General features: G+C 37.5%; 1 protein-coding gene across 2 annotated transcripts in view; it reads right to left on the bottom strand.

The window, feature by feature from the left end:
* Positions 1 to 3,599, bottom strand: part of LOC139779301 (uncharacterized) — a 100,178-nt gene extending 96,579 nt beyond the window's left edge. Inside the window, exon 1 of one of the 2 annotated variants that reach the window (XM_071717627.1) lies at positions 3,216 to 3,599. The gene's annotated coding sequence lies outside the window, so the exon portion shown is untranslated. The remainder of the gene's footprint in view (positions 1 to 3,215) is intronic. The other variant, XM_071717628.1, reaches the window with a different exon arrangement.
* Positions 3,600 to 25,969: the final 22,370 nt, after the last annotated feature.

The following is a 25,969-nucleotide window of genomic DNA, read 5'->3' as shown; positions in this document are numbered from 1 at the left end:
GATATCACAATTCTATCTTGTATTGAATTTTTTTTATAATGACGATCTTTTTCCGGCAAATTTCATTGATTGGACATTGAAACGAACGCGTTAATCTCTGACTTTCGGATATCGGCTAGTCAGGTTATCGTAGTCCAATTTAACAAATTTAATTTAGTTCGACTGGGACGACTCTCGTTACCGAGGAACAAAGGACATAAAGCGACGCGAACAAAAGATATCTACAACAAGAAAAACACTTTGCTGCTGGTAATGAAATATTTTGTAACTTAATATATGGCAGACATATTTTATTTCATCAGTGCAAGAATCGAGGTCAGTACGATGTACGGATTAAAATATACTTAATATACAATATTGTCTCTATGTGCGCTATATAATAATTCCCATCTACGAGAAAAATATTCGCAATTTTGCGGCTTTTTATAGATTCCATTCAGCCTTTTATAATTAAAAGCTATTAAAAGAATCACATATATAATCCATAGTGCGTAAAGATAGTTTGTTTGCATTCCAATTAATGTCGGATTTGTCATTTCGTTTCCTCGAAATTGCGCCGCTAACTCCGCGCAAAACAAATCTGTTTCTAGACAGATTCAAATTAGAAAATTTCAGTAAACGATTTTAATGACTAAACTAATTGAGCATAAGTTTTAAGTATATATTATGTAGAAATACAAATTAGAATTAGAATTAAAGAGAAAGAATTATACATATAAGTCTAAATTAAACATTGAGATACAATATTGTTATAATAAAAAATTAATTCACCCAATATCGATGTGAAATATAAGCCTGCCAAAAGATAAATTCAGAAATAATAAAGTAATTTTGATAGTTGTCATTTTTATCTTTTTATCATAGTATTAATTTCTTATATTAAAATATCGTTTAATGTTTAAAAGGAGAGAGAGAGAGAGAGAGAGAGAGAGAGAGAGAGAATTCAGAAAATATTGAATGTAATGTATTTATAGAATATAGTCTGTGTACGTGAAGGAAAAAAAAACGAAAGCACGCCTCGAATCAATGTCACGCAATACGACGCATCGTTTTAATTCGACGTTAATGCAAAACGTCCGGATGATCTCCGGCAAGGGTGAAGGTTATTATCCTTCGCTGGCAGAATTCCAACAGTCGAGTGCATTCGAGAAGAGTGCTTCCCCGGCGTACTTAACCCTCGGTAGATTGAAAAGCGATAAAGCTCATCTTCCCCCTTCGCCACTCGTCGCGACGATGCGCGCCTCAATGAATCCTGTTATTCGATCTCTTCGAGATCGACTTGTTCCTTTATCTCTCGTACCGTGGCTAGTCTCAATAAAATTTTCCCATAGTGTTACCGCGTGGCGTCTTATCGTTAAGACAAGAAAACAAAAGAGAGAGAGAGAGAGAGAGAGAGAGAGAGAGAGAATAGATCAAGAGAAATGAGAGATTGTCCGAATGCCATACACAAGCATTACTTTATGCCTCGATAAACCAGGCACGTGGCTGAAGCGCATGTTTTCAAGGAATTCACAAGTAGTAATAGAAATAGATAAAATTACTATTACATCTAATTAGTTTTAGACTTATTTTTACTACAATTTTGAATTAATTCCTTTCAATAATTTTATGTCATCCCTTTTCTTTTAGTCTCCATTACTTAATATAAAAAAAATTAAATTTATCTTTTTAGAAAATATATTTTGTCACTGCTATTATATTATTACTATTACATTACATTACTATTAACCCATTGATATTCAAAACTGTCAAAATATGCGACAACAGATGCTCACGAAGTAAGCGCAGTGAGAAAACCAATCAGCATCGCAGAAAAGCGTCAATAATAAAAACCTCTTACACGGCTTTTTTAAGAGTGGATTCTTAAGAAAAAGGAAAAATAGTTATAAATTTGTAGAATTTTTTAACAAGCATTATGTGCATTTTTAGAAAATATTACATAATACTAGTACAATAAATAAACAAACTCATTTAAACTCATTTAAACCATCAATAAATACAAATTATCCTTTAGAGCCGAGTTTAGAGCATAATTATGCGAGCTATATTTCAATGATCTGCATCTCTTTTCACGCGAAATGAGACAAACATACATTTTTTCCAAGTATTCTACCGACGAGGCGTAAAAGTTAACAAAAGTCTACGTGCATGTAATTATGCGTAGTGATCATTATCGCGGTAATTGCCCATGTTTCAGCGTGGAAATAAGTCAAATGACTACATCCCGAAAGGATTAGCCAGCTCCGGTTTCACGATCACGAACGCGGCCTCCGCAAGTCTAGTTCACTCGCCTTCCTTAGCTTCGTCAGCGGTGCATATTTTCTAGCGAGAAGAGACGTAAAAAGTTGACGAACAAAAGTCTGCGCGCGCGGGCGCGTCGCGTAAGTGATTATCACCACCGTAATTGCCCATCGTGTCGACATGGAAATCGTTTTTATCGGTCCAATCATCGCGCGCGCGCGCGCGCGCGCGTAACAGCGTGTTAAATGCTGCCTGTTTAATCAAGAAATATCCCGGTTCTCGACAAGGGCCAGGTTTAGAACGACCGTTTAAGATTTATTCGCATGCACGTCAATAATGCGTCAGTAGTACGTCAATAGCGCATCAACTCGCAGATGCCATTGTTTACCTACAAATAAGAATGCATCGGGACCTTCGCCTTTAACATTTATGTGAACAGTCCCGATATATGTAAATCTCATGCCTAAAAAGCTCGCGATTTCGACTGCAAATAACCAAAAAAGAAATGTCTTTTTATCACACGACAGCTGTTAAATGGCCAAAAATAAAACAAAACGAACAGACATTGTAATATTATGTCTACTATTATAAGCTCGTTCATTATATCCGACAGAAAATTCGCGACTATAAACGCGAGGGTGTTAATTTTAATGATAAATTCTCCGGCCAATTTAAATTTTCAATTAAACTGTCAAAGCCCCCAATATCCACAAAATATTCATTATTCACGAAAATGCAGACTTAATGTAGATAGATTTATCAAACTTAATGTAGACAGATTTTACTCTCGCTTCATAGAGTGAAACAAACAAATCTCGCGCCTCATTCAGAGAAAAACAATGTTAATAATTCATTATCCCCGCAAAAAGAGCAATAAAACGAATACGTCTCATACGTATCCACTGTAGCATTCTCATTTTCTCTACCTTATCTGAAAATCGGCGCTGAAAACGCATACGCATTTAGCAACTCACGCTTTCATTCATCTCTTTCACCTTCACTTCTACTTAACCGTTCGACAAAGTCATCCGAAAGATAATTTCCCGTTTTTTTTTTCTTCAAGATAGCAAAGATTAATGTACGGACAGATAACCGAGGCTGAAAAGAATCATACGCGTTCAGCGCAAGCCCTTCTTCACCTGGTGGTTAACCGTTGAATAAAGCCGGGGAGATAATCGTAAACCGACAACTGACTCTCCGGTCTCTTTCAAGACTTTGCAGCACTGCGAGCCGAGGTTAACTGATCTACGCATAAAGTTAACTGAGGAACTGGTTGCGGAACGAGCGCGACGCAATCTTGAGACAATCGAGAACCATCGAGCGCGATCGGACAAAGTCCTCGCGGAAGGATCGTCGCGAGGTAACTGACGTTTCACCGATGTTCAAACGGAAGCGCGCACCCTCCGCGCTTCGGGGCACCCTCCCGCTCTACCAGCGGGGTAACCTTTCCCACCCCTCGCGGGCCGAACGCGTCACGGCCTAACCCACCCTCGGCGACCCCAGGACCGTAGCCACCCCGCCGGGTGGAGACTCCACCTCCCTTCGCGCTCTACTCGTGTGTCTCGTCCGCCCGTCCCTCACGACGCAGATGGACGGGATCTGTTGTCGAGTTGCCAACGGAATGGACTCCTCCTCGTTTACCCGCCATTGTCTTACCCGTCAGTGTCGTCGCGACGGTGCATTGAGAAATTGCGTCTAATAAAAAAAAAAGATAAGAGACAGACCGTCCCGGTCCTTGTACGAGCATCTTTTTGCGGACCCCTCCGATCATTATTTCGCCGTAAAAACATCGCTACCGCACCGTCGATACATCGTTACGTCAAATCAACGACTGTAAAATGCTATATAAAAACACTCTGCCCCGAGAAGAAGTAAAATTATACGGAATGCTCTCTAGAAACTAGGATCACTGTAAAAGCAATACGTTTAATTCAGAACCGAGAAACGATAAGTGAAAATGTTCTTCACTTATATTTAAAAAAACAAAATTAAATCAAGACGCTTTTAACGTTGTAATAAAAGAATAATATTTTCTCGTATCACACTCTTGCAAAATCCTATACTAAATGCGTGAAATTTCTGTCATTAGCTGTGATAAATGTCCAGATATGATTTCCTGCATTAGCAGATGCATCGAATAATCGATGAAACTTCTCGCACTAATACAAAGATAAACATACGCCCATATGCATCGATGATAAAAATGATACGGCGCAAGTGATGCAATGTGCCTCAACAGAGTGAAGTTAAATCATCTGACGTGAACGGATATTTAATTTGTTCTCGATAACGCGCAAATCGAGTACACGGATCATCACACAACTTTTTCGAAGGCTGAAGGGAGTCAGACAGCCTGGGAGAACGGTAGGAAAAAGGGAAACGAGAGAAAGATAGAGGGCGAGAGAGAATAAAGGGTAAAAGAGACCAAAAGAGAGAGAGAGAGAGAAAGAGAGGGGATGGTAAGAGGGCGTAGTAAACGGAGAAGAACTGTATATAGACTCGAAAAGCCAAGAGAAGAGCGGAGGGTTGGTCGATGCCGCAAGGTCGTTCGGTATCGACGGTCTCCCCGATCCCCCCTTGCCCAGAATGTCCCGATCCAATTGACGTTTCGTTACTCCGCCACGATTCATTGAGGGCCAGCGTGTGACAGACGTTTCTAACCATCGGCATAAATCACACACGGTGCTACCAAAGGTGCGACTCTGCTCGATACTTTGTCACCCATGCCGAGGCCAAGGTATCAATATATTCAATGTTAGGTCAGAGATAATCGATACAACGATATTTTTCAATATACATTATAAACATGATAATCGTTACGGAAATATTAAGATATTATACTCATCTTTTCTTGTAAATATTAAATTAGAAGAAAATGTAATAATCAGATAATGTCGTTAAAAAAAATACCAAATTAACCATCGTCTGCGTAAGGTATCCTTGGAACTCTTACTGAAATATTGTATTCTTTCGATCTACTTTAATTAACGGGAGATTTATGTACTATCAAGATATTTAATTTAAAAAAAAAACAATAAATAGTACTAAGAGATTTATGTACTATCAAGATATTTAATTTAAAAAAACAATAAATAGTACAATAACTAAGCAAAGAAAGTTTAATTGAAATTAATAATTAAGTATGAAAGTTTAATCAAAATCTTCGAGATGCTTCGTTTTAATAAATTAATCCCCATGTCCCTATTACTCTAGTCGTCTAGTTGATCCTACCACAATATTCTGCCAGAATCAATCTGATGTTTCAAGGAATTAACGCTAGAAAGCTCATCAGCTGATCGGCCGATCGATGTCACGCGTGGTTAGATAATCGTGATTAAAAAAATCATATTATCACAACATCGCTCCGATATTATTCACCGTTCGCAACCGACTAACTAACAAAGTCCGTCGCTATCTATAAATAGCGAAATCTATCGCTGGAATTATTATTCGCGCATTATTACCGTACCAGCGTGCATACACCTCTGTCAATGTCAGTTTATCGGTAACCCCTCGCCACGAAGAACGTTATTGATGCTCAACCCAAAAGCATGGCAGCGAATGCAAAATTAGCGATAAATCACGATGATATAGACAAACGTAGTACACAGAGAGAATTTTCTCTTAGAATTTATCCTGAAAATCATGATAGTGCGACATGTACTACGAAGAATTTTATACGAGCTATCTGATAATATCTACCATAATAAAAAATATTAATATCTATTACGATAAAATATAAAATATGTTTGATTAATTTTACTAAAATATATAGTAAAATTTCAATAATTTTTCAAAAATTACCAATGTGCTTGGTAATTTTTATTACGTTGTTTGTAAAATGTCTTTTGTATATTTCAAAAATTCCTATTGTTATCGATAATATTTGATTAATTGCCAAGTTGTCCCACATGTGCAGTGATTTTAACGGTAAAATATAACGAAAAATTATCTCCGTGTAGGTATATATGTATAGAGGCATCTAACCGTACTATATTCATATTATAATATAAATACTATAAAGAGAGCACACTGTCGTGACATATATCAATTATTATATAAATAGCACAAAAAGAGATTTATTAAAAATAAAAATTTAAACAGTTAGAAATAATCTTATTTACCAAAAATTTAATTTTATTGAATCAGCAAATTATTTCGCTAGAATAACAAATTAATTTCTATATCGTTATTAAGGCTATAACGGTTGTGTTGCAATAACTAAATATATATGTATTTGCTAGAGGATTTTGCTTTAGTAGAAAATTTATATTTCTATATATAAATTTATTAAAATCAAATCATTAAATTAATTTCATTTATTTAATTTTAATTTTATTTTATTAACTTTGTCAATTTCATTAATTTAATTAATTAATTTTAATATTAGACAATTAGTTATATAGTATAGCGAAAAAGCTTCCACATTAAATACACAGTATTATAGCAGCAATTTGCTACGTCAGCAACATTCCTTTTTATCGTGTATGTTTTATGCAGTAAATAATCATGTCCAGATATATTTCTCCCTGAAGACCTATATCGGTAAATAAGATATTTATAAAACTAAGCACACATTTTAACATATGTATCCTTTGCGTTATTAGAGTAAAGTCAGTAAAGCAATCTACATATATTTCATCATTCGACATTTCGATTGAAAACAGCTGGGCACCATTATTGATCCTTTATCAGTCTACCATTAACCGTTGACTAATTATAATCATACCATTGAATATGCCTCATGAGTTTTATATAAAAGCGTACCCCGCGTTTTATAGAAGACCTTGGACGTCAGTGCAACGAGAGGATATAATGAAAACGTGAAGCTCGACAAATTGAAAATAGAAAAAAAAAGTGGAGAATATGTTCAAGCGACAAGGCCATCTTTAATGAGAATTCGGGCGATATTTTTCATTCGTTTCACAAAACACTGCGACTAAAATTCGAAAATAAAACTCAATCTGAAAAATCTAATTGACCATTTCCTTGAGCCGTATCCAAATGAGCGCGAACGAACACGAATGAACAACTTCCTTCGATGAGTTACCGCAGTATTCGCAACGCCATTCACAGTCATCGAAGCATATTCTTTATTCGTAGTTGTTCGCACTCGTTTGCTTGTCTGCACTCGGTTTTAAACGTGCTATATACTTGTAGAATCACCGTTATAACAATAGGTTTTAACAATAGATTCTACAACTATTGTACAATATTTTAATAGCGTATTCTGAGATTACAGTCGAAAAATTTTAAATATAAAAATGTTGAGATAATGCAGTTCTACAAGATGTAATTCTTGAATTATAAATCCGCTCACAAAGTTGGCCGTGACATCATATGAAATTCACGCGCTGAGGTCCGAATTGCGCTTACACGTGCACCTATGTTATCTGTTATTGATTTTCATGGTTCGGGTGATATCGGCTTTTATTGCACAGCTGATCTAGTCTATCGGTTTCTCTCGTGCAGTTACGAGAGATATACACGTATACTATCGTGAACAATTAATTCCGTCCAAGTGTCAAAAATAAATAATATTCACCTCCGCGTTACGTTGCCGTTGTCCAATAATTTCCGGATCATTTCCTCCTTCCCCTCTTGTACGCCCGTTATTATTCCATGGCATTCACATAGTACTCGCTCGCGCCAACATGTTTAATTACGATCACGCAAGCATTAATTACCGAAACGATTACGCGGTATTTTTGCACGGCACTCCCGGCGTTAATCGCGCGCGACGCACGTTTTATTGTATCATGATGAAAAAAATAATTATAGTGCACGATATAACTGGTACGTTCAATATTCGCGTTGACTCACAAATAATGCAACGAGCGAACCTTGGGCGGCAAAGGATATTTAAACGAATCATCGACATTACACCGAATTTATGCCGCGCAGTTGACGAATATTAGAATATGGAATTAGTTACGACTGTACGAACTCAAACACCATCTCTTTCGTACTTGTTGACGTTCGAAAAGATTAATAACTAAAAGATTGGAAGCGAATATAATAAAGGGTTAATGTCCAATTAAGCAACTAAGGTACAATCAACCGAAAGTACGCGCTCAAAATTCAGTATTGCACACATACGATACTGAATAATATAAAAAATTTCGTATGTATAAATTTCACGAAGTATACATGTAGGTATTGTTGACAAATGATAAATGATAAATACGTCATAGCTTTGCGTTATCTAAATCAATCAATATGACGATTTACGTGTTATTCCACATTCTCGATACAAAAAAATAATAAAGTGCATTATAATTGAAGCAGCAAAGAGTTCAGAGCGCGATATACATTTTAATCCAAGTATCATCAAAGAAATTATTATCGCACGTAATTACCATGAAATAATAATTTATAATATCCATATTCGCGTATCGATTGCTACTTCGAGTGGGTAAATTACGCAAAATAACTGCTTCGATAGGCAGTCGTCGTCTCAATACGTTTACGACTCGTTAATCGTGAGAATTAATTAAACGCCCGAGCTGATAATCGTTACGTGTTCACAAGGAATAATCGCGTTTCGAGAGATAATAACGATAACGAACCGACTCACGCCGCCTGTCTGCCTGTTCGAAGTTCGCCGTGCGAATGACAGTAGTAAGGTGATCGCGCGTACACAATAATACGCCGTACGTTAATATAAACTATAAACAATGAGTACCGAGCGCCGCGTGTTGTCAACCGAGATACTCGCCGCTTCAATCGCTACAAAATATTTAACGTATTATCATATAATTGAGCGTTGAATATTCCGTTCCTCGTATTTTTCGCATCAATTTTAGCGAATGGGCTATTACCGGCCATGCACTTTAAAATCTAACTTGTTTGAAGAATAAAATTTGCCCTCGTTTCAATCACAAAAGCATTTTATTAGAAGTAAATAAAAAAGTATGATTTATTAAAAACAAGTTGATTTATTATCATTACGCTTCTCTAAATCTATTCTGAACGAAGTGAAATCGTGTCAAAAACAAATTAAATTAAATCACTACAAAAAATGTAACGATTTATTTCTTCTTTATTTATATAAAATCACATAATTTCACTCTTCTCGAAACGTAAAAATTTGGAAAAGAAATAACGATAATAAATTATAAATTCTATGTTTTCTATGAACACAAAATCTTTAGTCTTCAAATTTATAGATTTAACATTAAATTTAATAATTTTTTTTAAATAAAATAATTACTTAATCAACTGAAACTTTTATTTAAAGAAGAAGTTTAAATTATGTGGATGTAATAGTTAAAATTTGCTATTAACAATCAATTTAGCGTTATCAGCTGATTGCTATATATATGTAATACCTACACATTACACGAAACATTACATAAAAGGTAAAATCAGCTGAGCGATAAGTCAATAGCGAATGACAAATCGATAGCGTGTTACAAGTCTGAACTTCATTATGTCAGTATTATAGTTTTTTTTATCACTTACAACTCGAAAATCATTGTAACCTCAACATTTTTACAACATTTTACAACAAATCTTTAATTAATCTCCAGAATACGTTATTAAAATATTGTAAGACATTCTGTATTGTAAGACATTCTATAATAAGATCTTTGATAAGATCTTTTAACAGTTGTTACTTCATACACGATGGCTGAAATCCCACAAACTTCTTATTTAATCAATAATGCACGTTTAAAGTTTCGCGTATATATCCTGAAGATGATGGAAAATTTAAAAACTACGATACTGAGAAAGTAATAATAATTATAGCGCCAGTCTCTGATAATTATATTATCTCTGAAACGAAGTAGACCTGTCGACAGTAATTTATTCCATTCATTCTATGTTCCCGCTTCGTTTATAATACGAAGTGTACAACGCTAGAACGAATGATATTCGTAATTTATGATACACAGTTCCATGTTTGAAGCAGACCTTACACACAAACTGTAAATTTGATCCGCTTTAATTTTAAATGCCTCATACAATGGCGATGAAGCAGTTTCTGCGAATAGTCAGTCGCGACAGAAAATAAACGATATAATGCGTCGCGGTTCGTCGTCATTCTCACGGTACGCTCGCAGCGCGAATTATCGCAGACGCAAATCGCCCGATAAAATCCGCAATAGGAAGAGCCAGTTTACAGAAAAGCGGATGCGGTAGCTTATCCGACTGTGAAAACAACCCCACACATCACACGTGGCTCTCTTACGGCTCTGCATATAATCAGCCATGGGCCGCGCGTGCACATGTACATATCTAAGCAAATGAACTGAGATACACCATCGCAAACATTCGTGCGAAATGGACGCCCGCGAAAGAAGACGCCGTGTCTTATCTCGGCCTTCGACTCCTCTTTTGTCACAGTCTTACAATTAGCGACCACCGCGTTTTCAATAACAAACTTCAAGAAATTTTCCAAAGCGATTGAAAACTTTAAATGAAAATGGGATTGTAAATACCATTAAAAAAGGCATTTAAAAAAAGTAAATAGTTAAGGAAACTTATGTAGGTATATCAATATAAAGATTATACGTATCAAAAGTGCAATTTTATATTATAAAAAATCATTTTACATTGAAATATTATTGTGATACTTAGGCTCATCTCATTACAAAGCTGATATTTTTTTTCTTCGTTGTATGTAATTTATGCAATTCTAATAAAATCCTCTTTTTTTTAGTTTACTTTGATTCCTGATGATTACTATGCACGTTAATGCACTATATGCAATGCATAAATCAAGCTGAATGACGCATAACGAAAAATCGCTTACGCTTTCTCCCATACGTCGATCCACCGTGTCGCTTGGACGCGATAAAAATGTATTTGTCCATCCGACACAACGTCGATAAATTGATGAAATCGGAGACAGCTTGTAGCATGACATAGGAACCAATGAATTTATAAATTGATTTTTTTCGATACCGCAGATGCGGAAAACTGGAGTTTGCGTTAATTGTTGCAATTGTCGCGAATAAAACGTAGATTTATTTCATGCGTTTGTACGAAATTAATTACAGTCTCAGGCTTTAATTATAATAGAATAATAACGTTAATTGTTCCTTGCATAATTGCCCCATGCATGCAACATGCCAACTAGTCAAAAAATTCCAGAAATAAAACGCGCAAACAAACCAATTTTCTCTTTTTCTTTTTTCTTTTGTTTTGTTATAATTACTAGACAAAATATAGGACAATGGAAATTTGTATTCTTAAGTGTAACTTATTTATTTAGAAAAAAATTAACGTAAAAATCCAATTATTTTTCCTTCGATTTACTTTACGAAGGACAGTCTATCTTTTAATATCTTTCGTCTACTTTTGAAATTAATTCGACATAAATCTTAATAACTTCTCCGCAACAACTTTTAGTGAGACTACGGGGAAGGTTATCAAATAGGATCATAATTAAACCATGTGACTTAGTGAAGGCAAAGGAACTATCTTTGCTCTTACCTCATCTTTCTCATTGACGTCAAACGCATAAATGTTACCATGCGCTGAACTTCAACGATGCTTCTAATTAAAAACTACATAATTCAAACAGCACTCCGGATGGTTACTGCGCCAAAACAATCATTTCAATAAGCACGCGGCTAAGCGACAAAATATTCATGAAAATTTTCATTTGTCGGGTGCGTACACTGCACAACACGATTGCATGCTACACGGAGAGAATTTTTTGTTATATTTTACCCTTAAATTCACTACAAACTTGAGACAACTTGGCAACCAAGGAATTTTTAAAATATACAAAAGACATTTTACAAACAACGTGATAAAAATTACCAAGCAGATTGTTAAATTTTGAAAAATTATTGAAATTTCCTAGATATATTTTAGTAAAATTAATCAAACATATTTTATATTTTAATGTAATAGATATTAATATTTTTTATTATGGTAGATATTAATCAGAATAGCTCGCATAAAATTCTTGGTGGAACATGTTGTCCCACAACTACCGTGATTTCAGGGTAAATTTTAAGAGAAAATTCTCTCCGTGTACGAATACATTTAAATGTCAAGTCTACGTCCCCATGTCTTTTACATCGTCGAACCGGAGGGGGAAACCGCTGCACAGTGGTTCAATTTACAAATCTAGCTGGACAAAATTATTTAAGGGAGGAAAGTAAGCCCTGGCGTGAAATTGGCCACTCTCGCCTCTCTCTAGGCATGGAAATCGAACTTTCCGTAAAGATATTGTGAAAAATATCGTGTTCACCTTGGGGCGAAAGCTTTTTCAGACTCGTGTGATTTGCCGCCCGAGCCGAAGGCTCGGGCGGCAAACTTCACACTCGTCTGAAAAACGCTACTTTCGCCCCTTGGTGCACAATATACTATTATTACGAGCACTTGCGTTGAATGGATATTTTGGTTAACCTTAACTTCGAAATAATTATTTTTATGATAAATACTCTTGAGACAGGTACATATTTCACATTTTTATCCTTTGTTTCATTTTGATTAGTTATTAAATTTAGTAAAAAAGATACAGGCAGTTTGTTAATTTTTCTTTACATATTTTCGAGAATATTGTAAGTTTGTGAGAACAGCAAAACTTTTGTATGCATTTGTATATCATGAGTTTGGTTTTATTTGATAAAATTATTCATGTAGATCTGATTGATAGTAGTTTAATGTGCGTATTTTTGCGAATTTAAGAAATATATCCTTTTTTCTTTGAAGGTAGACAATTCCACGTTAATAGGAGAGAGCTATTTGACTGGCTGAAGAGATGTGATTTCAATTTGAGTAATAATATGAATTGTGAAAGGACATTAATAGACTATTTAAAAGCTAAGTTTAATTTAAATGATTGTTCTGAACCCATGTTGAAAGAATTAAGGCGTTTAATGCACTCATATGTGATATCAGTTAGTCAGCGTTGGAAAAAATGTGCTCGCAACAAAACAGTATTTTTAAACAAAAATTCTACTTGGATCGACACCATTATTGTCATCCCGAACATTGACTTAGCCAATAGTAGGGTCATGGAAGTACGACTTATTTCCCCCTTAAATAATTTTGTCCAGCTAGATTTGTAAATTGAACCACTGTGCGCTGAGGGCATTTCGTCGAGGCATTGCTAGGAATTACTAGGAATCAGTGGACATTGGAGGGCATTGGTGAGCATTAGTGGGCATTAATAGGCCTTATGGAGCCCATAAGGCCTATTAATGACCACTAATGCCCACCAATGCCCTCCAATGTCCACTGATTCCTAATAATTCCTAGCCTCAACGAAATGCCCTCAGCGGTTTATCCCTCGGTCGAACCAATACAAACAACGTAATAATTTAGATAAGAAGCGCATCGTTGTTTAACATGTTGTTTAAATTAAAACTTCAAGATAATTCTCAATTTTAAATTCCTTCTACCTAGTATAAACTCGGCGAAAAATTAATATAATTTTCTTTCGTGCAAAATTTTTTTTCAAGACAGACAGAAATACAAAACAAAAACATTACTCCTCTCACCATTCCAATAATTTTATCTATGCTATCGTTTTATTACTTGTACTATACCAGTTTTTTTAAATGGGAATTACTGACTAGAGTAATTCACTGCTCCGACATTTTTTATAGCTTCCCAAATTAGGAACTATTAATCATCTCTGTAATCAGCACGTACGAAAATTTACTGATAAGCAATGACGGAAACAGAACGGTGGTCGTAATTAACGTACGTTAGCTGTACGAGATAAGTAACGAGAACAAAAGAGCAAAATTTACCGACATCTTGACATCTTTTCTCTTCGTGATAGAGCACACGTGTGCAGAGTTTTACAAGAGAGACAATCTCATCTTGTAGGCAGACATCTCTGATAAGACGACGTCTGTATAAATAAATATAGCGCAAATAAAATTTTAAGTAAAAAATTTATTGTAAAAACGAAACCAGTAAGAAGATTCTTATCTAAATTATTATATTGTTCACGCATATTTTATTAATCATTATTAAACAGATATATATAGCTACATATAGTCTAACGCGTTTGTACGAAATTAAATTGTGTTAATATTGATCAACTTTAAAGAAAAAGATTACAAATATGTTAATCTGTATCTAAATAAATAAATAAACTGATGTACAAAGTTAGCCAAACAAATGCATATTTATATTTATATGCATTTGTTTGGCTGGCTTTGCCTATTAATAAAGCAAAATAGATAAAAATATATCAGAAAATAGATATTAATATTGGTTATTAAAATATAAATATAAATATAAATAATAAATTAATTAAATTGCATTTAATTAAATTGCATTACAAAATATAAACATTACAAAAGACAAAAATATTCGGAAGATTTCTTATTAGATTGAATTTATGTTCTTAATTGTATGGTCAAACGCGATCGTATATTCACGACAACGGGCTTCTAGAGCTCGTTCGACCTCTACGACAACGGAATCCAACATGAAACATCCCTTGGTTCTCAATATTTAATCGTGAGACACCCGGTATATACCACATGTCTCGGTATCGTATACATCTGAAGAATCTAGCCCAAATATCGACCGCTGTATAAAGTCACACACTCATATAGCGCGATATGTAATGCAATTTGACATATATATATATATACATATTGTAAGACTTGACAATCACTTCGATTCTCCTCTTTCGAATTCACACGTGTAGAAGCTTGATTTACCTATTCGATATATAATCGTCCGATCTGCACGCTACAAACAGAATTCTACGGAAACGCTTATCGATTACCGTAGACTGGCGTAGACAAAGCATGTCGCTTTAATGTGGCTTTAATAATCTAGTAGCTTAATAATCAAGTCTTAAGTAATCAAAACATCGAGCGATCAATAGATCGAAATTAATCGAGCTGATGAATTATCCGAATTACCCGAACTACGTTGCCAGTTTAAACAACACTTTGAAATATAGTATAATACGTAATATATATGTATCTGAATATATCGAAATATCAGAATTAGGTGACCAATCAATAATAGGAAATACCAAGTTACTTGCATTTGCTCGTAGGAAACCGTCCATCAACGAACGCGATACCGGGTATCACTGTCGCGGGGTGCGATAGAAGTGTTGGAGAATACTCGCAAAATGGTATTCGCAACAAAACATCATTTTAGACGCTACACATTATCGCGCTCGCGTACGCTGTACGGAAAAATGCGCGGAAACGTGTGCACAAGCCGCCTACGGCTGTAGCAAAGGTTGGGTTCGGGGTGTGCCTTGCACACCTATGTACATTACGCCCTTCCAGCACCGAGTCTTGTCATAACTTACCACTATTATCAATAAGAGTAACGAATGGGAAACTTATATACGGAGGTCGAAGAGCAAGAGCTCGATAAGCGCCAAGTCCATATCTTAAATCTAATAAATAAATAAAAATACGAATTGCGTCATTGAAGTAACAAATATAGTACGAAAAGAATAAAAATCTCGAATATACGTGTCGATAATTCCATAATTAAGATATACCGTGCTACTAAAAAAAAACTCGAACATACTCCAATCTGCTTATTCAAAATTCGATTATCGCGCGTCATGGTATCAAATATTAAAATAATAGCACTTATACCCGGTATGATTGTATATTTTTTAACTCCCCTTCGATTTGAGCCTCTCAAAGGCTAAACTGATCAACTGTGTGAAATAAAAAGTATAGAAAAAAATTGATGAGATTCATGAAATTATAAATAATTACGTGCTCTACTAAAATTAAGAAATTTAGAAAAAGTAAGTTGAGTAAGTTGATAAAAATGGAGTTAATCAGTTTAGCTTCTGAGAGGCTCGTTTATTTCTATATATTATCGTACGCTGTTGCTTCGGACCCAGACTTTTTGCGCTAGATCCTGCACGCGCGAGCCACCACCCATAATTTCATGCTCATTACGTGGGCGTAGAAAGACCGTGATCCTTGCAGAGGACGTCTCCAAAAGCAGCTTTCAACAAGAGGCGCCCGTGCGATCTGAAGAGCTTTTCAATTTCGCGACCGCGTTACCCGCGCGGAATTTACACAAATGAAATTATTAGGGCGATTAAGTCACGCGATTGATAATTTTACATTATATATGCAAATTTTTATACGCTTACAAAGCAATTCCGAAAGCATCGATCGAAGTTAATGGACTTTACTCGTTAGATCTCGTTTTAATTTTGTTTCTGATAAGCGACAAAATTGGGACAATCCAAATAAATAAATTCCTGTAAAGTGAATGCGATTAAAATTACTCGTAAACTTTTATGCACATATCCGATATCACTTCTAGGTACTTCCCACGAATTTGATCGCGATATTTAACATTATAAACAAAATATCTCGTTGACTTTAATTTTCATCATTTACTTGTTGAAGAGAATAACAATAGATAATAATTATAATTTGTTTTGCAAATAAAGTGCCGCTTATACATACATCATGTATATTTAAAAATAGATTATAACATCAGTATTTAACGTAATGATAATATTGATTGAAACACATCCCGATTATGAAACCGGACATGACGATACTCCAAACCTCTTTACTGCATATTTTATACGCTATTGTTATTTATGTCCGTAAATATCGAAATACCGATCGGAGCAAGCCGTTTCGGGATCCAATGTGTTTTTCTCGAATCCGTGCGTCACCATTTCAGATACAACGGAATATCGGAGATACCTATTTCGTTAATATTGCGTATAATAGAACTTTACCTGTCTACATTTGCACATCTGCGGCACGCCGCGTAACCGCGTAGCCAATTCGCTGATCCAGTTGTCCTTAGAACAACTTGATGAGCAAAGTGTCAAGTTTCCGATAAAGCGGCGCGGCGCGGAGAGCGCGTGCTAAAGACGTTAAAAGTCGATACGTCTCGAGCTAGACGTCGCCCTCCGACCGCAAATAAATTGAATTTAAAAAGAAAAACTCGATAATGATAAAGCAATTGGATCTTTCGATGCTCAATTGACGAAATCAACTCTAATATCTTGCGCACTGTTTCCAATGTTTCCATTCCATGCATGGTAACGTCGTCGTAATGCTCTTTCAAGAACGATGACGCAGGTCCCGAAGGACACTGAGAGTGCTTGAAAGCTCATTTTCGGATCGGTTTCAACGTCGGTTAAACTTAGCTCTCGTCCCTTCCTACAGCTAAAGTTAAACGAAGACGAGGAACTAGTTAGCCCTTAAGATATTCCTATTTCTCTCCATTAACTGGCAGGGCCAATGATAAGGGCTTTAAATGCCCGTAAACATTCCGGTTTACGGGACCTTTTCAGCAAAGAGGAGCCGCAGCGCATCAATAATGCAAAAACACGTCCCGCAAAAGCCGTTTGATAAAAAAGTATCAAGCTTTTACTCCGTGGAACGTATTAAGAAAAAAAACAACGCGGAGAATCAGGTGGCCGGTTTCTGAAATGTTCAAACCGCGGATCCGCGGATTAATTGATAAACTCAACTATATTTAAATGTTAATATTGATCGACCCTGCTGATACCGATCAGCGTCGATCGAAGGGAGACTCAAATAAATCCGTCTATATCGGGAACAGTTCCCAAGTCGATTTAAATCGCGTCGCGCGCCACACTGGCGCGTTCTGCCTCGCGAAGGGTTCGCCCTTCGCGGCGCAAAAGGACGCAAAAGAGAAAGTAAAGAGAAAAGAACTCGCTCACATTTTGCCCTGGTCCGCCATCCCCGGTTAACCGTATCCGCTGTTGGTCGCCCTCTCAAGCCCTCTCGGTGGAGGTGTCGAGCTTCCTCCTCCTCCCCCTCCCCCTCCCCCTCCTCCTCTTCCTCTCCCTCGGACGGTGCTCCGGCGCCTTTCGACGGACAGCTCCGACGACGACGGGACTTTCCCGGACGGCGTCGGCGACGGTGGATGTCGAGGGGGCCGAGGATCCCGTCCCCGGGGACGCGACGAAGATCCACGACGATCGCACGGTTCACACGGGAGAATCGCGGCGCGGTCGCATAGAGCCGGCCGCGCATACACGCACGACGAGCGACGTAGCGCCGCGCGGACGAATACCGTGGGTGGGAAACGGGCGGGCGAGGGGCAGGGGGAGGGAAGGGAGAGGGACGGGGGGAAGGGAGGAACGACGGACGAAAGGTGACAGGAACGCGCCGCGTGCGGAATTTTTCGCGACTCCGGCGGCTTTCCCGGAGTCGATGATCCTCCCCCGGACGACGCGCGCGCGGCGGCACGCACCAACCCGAGAGGCGCCCGACGGCGCGGCGCCCGGAGTACCCGACGCGAACCTAACAACGGCACACCGCGTCGCGCGATTCCGCGGGAATTCGAGGGGACGCGTTTTACGCACCGGTGAAAACGCCTGATTACGGGACGCCTGTCGTCTCGCGACCGCTCGCGACTCGCGCGGCACCGAACCGTCATCGATTGTTGACGGGCGGCGCGCCTGCAACGCTGCCGCCATCTGCCGGCCGCGCCGCGAACGAGCGGCCCGGCCGGTGCGCCGGTAAAGACGGCGTCCCGCGGAGCGAAATATATTTCGATGCGATGCGTGTGTAAAAAAGCCGAAATAAAAAAGTGAAAAAGAGGCGAGAACTGCGAGAAGCAAGCGAATAACATTAGACATTGTGGTCATGAATAATAAATGATGACTGATATTAATTAATAATGTTATTAATTATTGAATATAAATCGTTCTAATTGTTACTGATATGGTAGCGGATTTTCTCTTAGAAAATATCCCAATCGCCGCTGATTATTACTCGCGCACTTTAATTAGTCGGAAAACATTCGTTATACCGCGTTAAGCTACGATCGCGCGGAATTCACTTGACGGAACTGTCGCGCGTTTGCGCCGTCGACACGATGTATGTACCGTGTCCAGCGATACCATTTGCGCCCTCGCGACGCCGTGCACCGTATTTATGCGGAATATAACGGTCGTTTGAGACTTTTCTCGATATTATACGCTTATTTGTGTATGAAACACATTTATACCCTCAATAACTTCGAATCATGACTCTAATACAGATATACAAAGAGATTCTTACGTTCGGAATGGATCGGTATAGGTATATAGGATCCAGAATATCGTATCGTGACATAGGGTAAACTCGGGTAAGATGGCCATAGAGGAAAGATGGCCAACAGGCCAACCTACGTTCTTTCAATCTAGCTCGCCATGAAACATCGAATGAACATGGGTTGGCCATCTTTCCTGTATGGCCATCTTATCCGAGTTTACCCTAATCACGACCGTAGCGATCACAGATATCGCGACCGACTCGATTTCTTCGATACTCACAATGGTCAATCAAAATCTGCACGATCATGACGCCGCAAATGACCGCGCGCGATGCACCGCAGACGAACACGGAAGTCACGGAACTACTATAAATATCTCAATCGCCGATTCCGTCAAGCCATTGGTCCAACTTCGAAGTTCGCACTACGCAAATCAAATATGATGGCCACCGCGTTATGGCTCCTGCACACAGGACGCGGCAATGCGGCAAAGCAACAAAGCGGTAACCAATCACCGTCTTGCTTTTTCGGAAGTAATAGATATATATAAATTGATTGATATAAAGCGGTGATTGGTCATCGCTTTGCCGTTTTGCCGCGTCCTGGGTGCAAGAGCCATTATACATGAACCGGATGCCCTGCTTTCAAACGCGCGACGCGAATGTATTACGCGACAATTAATTATCACCAATTGCGAACACTTTGCGATAGTCACTAGTCACTAGACAGTTGATTGATGATACCGATGACGCACTCGACACTCGATTATGATGAATTATGCGCTTGACACAGCACGAACGAGGAGCGCGGAGAATTCGGCCGACTCGCGCGACAGCCGAGATGATTCTAAGCGTAAAACTAATTCGAAGAACGCGCGGACGCTGTGTGCCGCGGGGAAAGTGGGGATTCTCGGAACAAGGACGAGCTCAGCGGCTTTGCTTATGTTATTAGAATATACTAACAGGAGCTTGAACGCTACTCCCGCGCTTCCCGCGCTATACCTTTTACATGAGCCATATATGAGTATACAATAATATTGTAAATAATCTCACCGATCTCTGCCCTGTTCCGAGAAGAGAATTCCTATCTTCTCAAGTGGCACTAGAGTGGCGTTCTTTTGAACTAGTTTTACGCTCAGAACAATATCACGACTGTCACCAGATTTTAGATCAAATTCTCCGCGCTTCTCTCTTGTATTATTACGAATATGTTTATATTCATAATCGAATCTCGAATAATCTTATACATAAAGAGGCATTCAAATTAAGTTGCATTTAGAAGCTTTAAGTAAATCGCAGTCATAAAATGTAAATTAATTTTGCTGTAACCCCGAGTATAAAGTATCGATAACATTGTGAAATGTAAAAGTATCTACAGTTGGTAACATTTTCAATGTGCAAATCTGTTTTAACTGAAATTCACTTATCGATGCATAGTAAATGAAACATTTTGCATGCCTCAACAATATTTTGTAAATTTAAAAAAAATTTCTTTTTATTGTTAATTCTATCTAATTTAATTTACATATTTTTCTTTTATTATTCTACATTGAAATTAACTTTTTAGATATTAAACTTTTTCACTTTACAGAGATAATCTGAAAAATTCATGAATGTGTATTAAAAAGTTATTCTGATTTCTATATAGAACTGATTAGCAAATACAAGATTTAGTTACAAATATCAAATGGACGATAAGATAATTAGATATGAGTAACTTTATTAAATGTTTCGAAACTGAACATACTAGAAATTAGTTATACGGATCTCTCGTAGGCGTAAATTCGTTCGAATCGAATTATCTTAATTGATCCAATATTCTATTCCTGAGTGTTATGACAATTGAGCCTCTCAGAAACCAAACCGATTATTTCTATAAAATAAAACATTGATAAAAAAAAGAAAATTTATAAGTTAATCGTGCTACACTACGTGCTAAAATTTTAAAATTTGCAAGAAGGAGGATTTATTAATTTGGCTTCTAATAGGCTTAATTAATTCTCACGCACAAGAATAATATATTCTATCTAGTTACTTATGTATCACGGATTTTGTTGTTATCACAAGACGCACTCGAATCGCGTTTAGAACGATATGCTTATCTGCCTATATCTGTCGATAGTTTAGCAAAACAAAAGAACGTGATGTAAAACGTAATAGACCGTGTCTTATCTTCCTAGCCATTAATACTGTTCCAACAAATCTTACTCATACTTGATAATTACGTGAGTAATTACGATTCTAATGTCTCCAATTTATTCATAGATCATTTGTTAACTTAAGGTAGTTCTCCGGTCCTTGTACTAGAGAAAATCGATTTTCCCTAGTACAAGGACCGGAGAACTACCTTAAACAAAAGAAAAAGATATTTAAAATTGCAAAAGTAATAATGAAGTATTCAGTGCAGCAAGACAAATGTTTGGACGCTTCGAAGCATTTGCATTCAGCGCCGAATAAATGTTTAAATCTTCAGCAGGTGAAATACATACATATATATAATACGTATGTGTGCGTGTGTGTGTGCGTGTGCGTGTGCGCGCGCGCGCGTATTTACATGTATATACCTATGTATCTGCAATTTAGTTAATCTAAACTATTAGAAAAAAATTAATTACTTAGGATTAACAAGGTAAAATTGTGTATTTTGAATCGCTACTCAGTAATTTTTAATTACTTTTTCGTTATACAGAAATGAAAAAATTAAAATTTATTTTTGCATAACATTGTTCATTTTTACATTGCTTGCATGGAAGCCATTAATGCTGTGTTCCAATATACATCATATATATGCATCTAAAATACAGCTGCGCCTTATTTCCATATATACCTCGTAACTATCTTTCAATGATCAAACTTTTTTGCCGCCATGCAAACCGTAGTAAATGGAAAACAAATCTCGATAATGTCCTGGTTTGTAACCGTTGCCAAGGCCGCAGACGGGAGACAATGGAGCTACCGAGTGGTCGACAGAAAAAGGGAACAAAGACATTGTTTTATGCCTGGGAAAATGCTTCCTTCGAAAGTAAAGAGAGGAATGCACAATTTTTCAAGGTTTACGCGATTAATATCAAAGTAATTTCAAAGTGGATATACTCATTTAACGTGGAAAAAATTCTTCTTTCTTGCTTGCAAACTTTAATCAATTTCATAAATATTTTTTTCTAATTGTCTTGATTGCATTATTAGATACTCCTATAAATTCTGCACGCGGAATACGACAACATCCGATAAATTACACACGCCCCCGCATGTGCGAGAAACATATTCCACGGAAGAATTAATAAATTTAAGATGACACGTCCAAAATTTCGTCGGTCCGTTTCATTATTCAGGAGAGGCGAAGCTGAGAAAACAATGAGGATGTGGGTCTTTGTGTGGCCCAGTGCCTAATACAACAACGGGTATGTAAAACCCATTGTATGTAAAATACTTCCCGACAATAATTTAATATTCCCGTCTACGACAAGCAGCGACTTTGTCGCGCGAGCCGTTAATAAAGCGTACACGATGAACGCATTAAACTACGTGTCGACTCATCAGCATCGCTGCGCGTGGGTGCGTAGATTTTGCAGAATTTGAAATGGAACGCTAGCTTTTCCCGTTAACTGCTTGCGGTCGTTAATATTGAGTTATCCGATGCTTTTTGTGTAATTTTCAGTTTATACTGCGCCATATATGTTTTTACTTTGTTTAAATTATTTAATATTGGCTTAGTAATTTATCGCGATCACTTTTTGATTTTTCCATGAAGTACAACATAACTTTATACATCTTCATAGAGCTGTAAAACATAATTCAACGATAATGAAAAAAAAGTTTTAGAATTTATCACATAGTTTCTGAAAATTCTATTTTAATATTACTGCCTTTAACCCTATTCACTCCAACGTTTTTTCCGCCCCTTTAATCCTCCAACCATGCACTTTCGTGTCCCACCGAGATTTTGATTGTTCGCCGTTTCGAGAGTAAATGAGCTAGGACTTTGAAATTTCTACCTGATGTTCCCTACTATAACAACATTTTTTAGGGGGGGGGGGGATTATCTGACGATCATTTGTTTTCCGGAACAAACGACTGTTAGAAACTCGTGGGAGACGAAAGGGCATGGTTGGAGTGAATAGGGTTAATATTACTGCCTTTAAAATTTTCTGTTATACGACTATATGGCGAAATTCGTCAAATTATCACGTCGTACATTTACAAGATTACATTCTTCTTGAAAAAAGAAAAAAGATTTCCAGAAACCATAAATGATAATTGTGTTGCTTAAATTCACTGTTGATTGGTAGACAAACTTTTTGAAAGTCAGACGCGATCAATCTTTTCGCTTGTCCGCAGACTGTTCGACGACTATATAGACGAATAAAAAAAATATAATAAACTTGTCGGGTCCAGCGCGTTCGCCGTACAACGAACCGAACACGCACGTGCGTGTTTTCGGATACCGAGGTAAGGAATGTTCGGTTGAGTCATTTCGCGCAAGTAATTTCCGCGTAAATCGGATACTCGCTCCCGCAGCTGCGAGTGCAGAGTCCGCTCGAGAGTTCGGCTTCGCCCCGATTCCTTCTTTGTCCCGCTTTGTCCGAGAAAATACTGCGAGATCAGCGAGCACGTGACTCGACGTAAACAGTGGGAAAAAATAACGAGTTTCGTTCGACACAGAACGACGCGAGGCACGATCGTGCGCAGCATGAGATGAGCTTGCGCGATGATTTTGCGAGACAAAGAAACAGCAATATTTTTATCGCGCAAGCGGTCGCGTCGACGCGACGCACGCAGCCCGCTAATTGTTTACGTTTCTCATCGAGAGAGAAGCAGAACTTCTCTATTTAATTAAATTGCATATGCTCTGAGAAAAATAAAGACGGAAATAATCCACTTTGGGGCCCATGATTACGCGTAACTAAAAATTGTAATTAGTGATTCTATCTATTTCAAAGATTTTTAAGTTATACTAGTCAATTCTCTCAATTAGTTCTGTCGATATTCAGTTACACAAAAATAATTTTTACTTAAAGGACACTAACCAAAATGTTAATTAGGGTTACGATATTTAAATAATTTGATTATCTAAATAGTAGTAGGCCCCAAAGTGGGTTATATTACTTATATTTTTTCCAGAGTGTGTTTCACTCGATTACGCACAGACATTTGCATTCCACAAATTTAGATCAAAATTAGATTATGTAATAATTAAATTAAAACATTAATATACATGTACAAATAATAAATTTAGAATTAGATAACAAATTAATAAAGCGTTCTTTTTTAGTCGTAAAAAAAATTCCATCGCGGACAAAGGATATAAATATTGTAATAAAAAAGAAAAAACGTTGATTTATATTTTGCTTCGTCGTACTACGCTGTTTCATTATTATTAGATGCAGCGCAGCAGAAACAGCAGAAATTCCTTTATCCAAATCAGGCTGATAAGATAACGTCGGGAGTTGTGTGCGTTACGCCACCGACATCGAGGTTGATGTCGCTAAAAAAAAAAAAAAACATTTCCATGCAGAGTTCTTTGTATCTGGATCGCAGCCGATCGGCGATTCGAGAACGTAGAGAAGATAAGCACACACTCTTGATTATTAGATCGAAACCTTTGTCTCCGAAGAGTGCGGTAAGCAATTACACGTCATTGATATTCACGACAAAGATATATGGAGGGAGTCTATATTGCATCAGAAATAATTCTGTGTTTATCAACGTAACGGAAAATTTTTTAATCGTCAAAACATGGTCAAGACAAATATTTACTTGATCGGCATTTAATTAATTTTTTTTAAATTAATTGCTTGTTTGCTTGTGTCATGTTTATTAATATCTACGACTTTACCAAACTGCGAGTAATAATTCGAATTATATTCACAGAATATTTTATCGCGTGTAAAGTTTCAATTAAAGAATACAAGGTTTGGAGGTAGAACGGGTGCTCTTGCTGGCTTGCGATCGCGATAACACGATTTTTCAGCGCGAGTGCCCAGGTGTGCGCAACTCGGTTGCACCGGGAATTTCCCGCTGAAATTCGTACGTTTCGCAAGTAACGCGTTCGCGCTCTCTATTTTTGCGGCTGACCAACGACACGGCGAAGGCGAGTTTCGCGCGTATTCGCGATTGCATTACGCGTTACTCCGACGTGTACTCCGATGTGTACGACGTGTGCATGCCGGACGACAATGACATTCCGTGGCGTCGCGATTTTTCTAATCGTTTCAGATGTACGGCAGGCGGCTAATACGACGTCGACACGGGGCCTTGGCTGCAAGCAGAGCTAGCACAAGGATGACCGCTGTCTGTCTATTCGAATTTCATCATGGTGCGAAGCTAAGCGGATGAATGTCAGAGCCCCGTGGAGCCTCGCACACATCGCATGTTCGTAATGAGACGTATCTTTGCCGCATAATGTTTCGCCGCCACTTGCTTAGGTAGTCTTTATTTTTAGCTATAGTCGCGCGAGTTCGTCTATCGAGCACGTGTTTGGCGTATTAAGAAGAAATAGAAAGAAGAGGTAGAATTGTTCCTTATGAGGCAATAACTCGAAACCCAGCGTATATTAATAAAACAAGCTATACTCTTTTTATCATAAAAGTAGAGCTATTTTAAAAGTCGTCACATGTGCTCTCCAGAATTACGCGAGACCTTTGGATAGGTTGGCAACCTGTGCCACGTTCTCCTTGACCTATCATTTCCTCTATCTTAATGTTCTCAGGTGATACCTGTGGCTGATTGTGAGAGCTCCGAGATGCGAACACTTTTGTAGGAAACTCGTAATT

This window comes from Temnothorax nylanderi, unplaced genomic scaffold (genome assembly GCF_030848795.1).
Source record: "Temnothorax nylanderi isolate EJ_2023f unplaced genomic scaffold, tnyl_v1.0 TNYL_tig0218_pilon, whole genome shotgun sequence".
NCBI classification, from domain to species: domain Eukaryota; kingdom Metazoa; phylum Arthropoda; class Insecta; order Hymenoptera; family Formicidae; genus Temnothorax; species Temnothorax nylanderi.
The sequence above is the reverse complement of the archived record's forward strand: the minus strand, read 5'-3'. Positions and strand labels throughout refer to the sequence as shown.